Below are 2,500 nucleotides of genomic sequence, written 5' to 3'. Positions count from 1 at the left end.
TCGACCTTTTGTGTTCATTTAATCTTGTCGGTAGGTCTCTTCCCGTCTGACCAATGTATGAAAGGTTACAATCTTTACATGGAAGGGAGTAAACACCTGGGATATGTTCTTCCTTCAACCTCTGGTGAACATTAACAACTTTTTTATTAATAGTATTAGGGAAGTTATGAATTAAATTTACTTTCTCTTTGGGAAGAAACTTGGACAATTGACTGATGGACTCTGAGAAGGGGATGACTAGAGTTGGGGCAGTGATGTTCTTTATTTTCTCATGTTCCCTTTCTTTTGTAAGAGGTTGCTACTTAAGATAGCCTCCTCCCTGCCACTTTGTACTACTGAAGAGGATTGCAGGTAGCAATCGAAATATATAGTTCCGCTTACGCAACTTTTCCTTTCGTCCGATTGTGGTGTTAGTTGTGATTTATAAATGTGTTACTACATTTCTCACCTGTGATATATATATATATATGTATATATATATATATATACATATATATACATATATATATATACATATATACATATACATATATATATATATATACATATATATACGTATACATATATATATATATACATATATATACATATATATATATATGTATATATACTGTACACATGTATATATATATACATGTATATATATATACATGTGTGTTTGTTTGTGTGTGTATTCACTTGGTCTTTTGATCACGTGTTGGACTCATGATCGACAGCTATTCCCCACCTGGAAGAGAGCTCAGAGCTCGTAGGTCCGATCTATGGGTAATACTATGACCTTGCACACACACAGACCCCCAACTCCCCGCCCACGAGAGTCAGAGTAACGACCCGAGGCACAGCGATACCGAAATAATTTCGGCCCTGGGCAGGATTCGAACCGGGTACTGGGAGCACTTCTACTTCCCAGTTCAGCGCTCTACCACCTTGCCACCGTGTGTGTGTGTGTGTGTGTGTGTGTGTGTGTGTGTGTGTGTGTGTGTGTGTGTGTGTGTGTGTGTGTGTGTGTGTGTGTGTGTGTGTGTGTGTGTGTGTGTGTGTGTGTGTGTGTGTGTGTGTGTGTGTGTGTGTGTGTGTGTGTCTGTAAGTGAGGTCTGTGTGTGTATGTGTGTGTGTGTGTGTGTGTGTGTGTGTGTGTGTGTGTGTGTGTGTGTGTGTGTGTCTGTGTGTGTGTGTGTGTGTGTGTGTGTGTATGTGTGTGTGTGTGTGTGTGTGTGTGTGTGTGTGTGTGTGTGTGTGTGTGTGTGTGTGTGTGTGTGTGTGTGTGTGTGTGTGTGTGTGTGTGTGTGTGTGCGTGTGTGTGCGTGTGTGTACATACACACACACGCATATATTCATCACTGTCAAACATTTTTACTAGCTGGAATCGATGATTTTATTAAGTTTGGATCAATCCTTTACCACTAACACGTTAAAACGAACCAACCTATTGTTTTTTCTATAAAGCTTTGTGTTATCTGGATGCGGACAGATTATGAAAAAGTTGAATTTGCTTAATAAAATCGCTTGGCAATTCTAATGACTTGAGGGAGACTTTGGTATAGCCAACAATAAGCCACAACGGCCTTCTGAATTACTTCTCTCGGTTGAAATATAGGATTATGGGATATAATCAATATTCATTCAAGTAGGAAGCTCGCTGGCTGAGCGGGTTAGGGCGTCGTTACTTCCGGAGAAGGTAGAGGGCATGGTGGTTCGAGTCCTGCCACCGGCGAAGTTGAACTAAGGGCATAGTTTATCAAACTCCACGCTACAAAATCCTCTGTAAGGGGCACCGTCCTAGCCTTCCGGTGGAAGGAGTTTGTGATGTTAACAAACTATATCATTAGATTTATTTGGTAACCAGTCGGCGCAGCCAGCGTGCCGGTCTCGAATTCCACGCCTTCCTTCAATTCCCGGCAGTGACATGTACATAGGGCAAAGGTGACGGCTCCGGCAGCAGCTACTCAGCGACTCCTGGCGGAGGCTCCTAATTCTCTTATCTGATAAGGGAGGGCTGTTGGTATAGTAGGACAGTAAAAATAATGCCCTATTCCTCTCACTACAATGAGACGCTCTACAAAGATAAATCAAATCGCATCAAGGCAGTTAGAATAAAGAGAAACGTATCACCGGATCAGTAAGGGGAATTTATTGAGGGGGAGTTCGGTTTTACCTCAATGCCATGAATCCTATAATGACAAAAATAAAATAAAATAAAGTCCGTAATAGCTATTAAACCTATGCCGGGCATGATAGGGGATCTACATAAACGTGTGTTTTTTTATGAATAAGTTGACATCAACACTTGTCTTCTTTTTTTTTTGGGGGGGGGGTTCTGTCTACAAAAATGAGAAAATGTGACCAGTCAAAACAAGCATTCTTTCCATCTTTCAGGACATTGGTTGTCTGGAACGAAATAGAAATCTTATTCCAGTCCAGGTCACCACCACATGCCCTACAGTAATTGCAAAGTATACAAAATCATCATGGAATCATTTGCCATAAACTGACTTTTCCA

The sequence above is a fragment of the Oratosquilla oratoria genome, unplaced genomic scaffold, assembly GCF_046742065.1.
Source record: "Oratosquilla oratoria isolate Oo_2021 unplaced genomic scaffold, ASM4674206v1 SCAFFOLD182, whole genome shotgun sequence".
In the NCBI taxonomy this organism is placed as follows: Eukaryota; Metazoa; Arthropoda; class Malacostraca; order Stomatopoda; family Squillidae; genus Oratosquilla; species Oratosquilla oratoria.
This window is presented reverse-complemented; position numbering follows the sequence as displayed.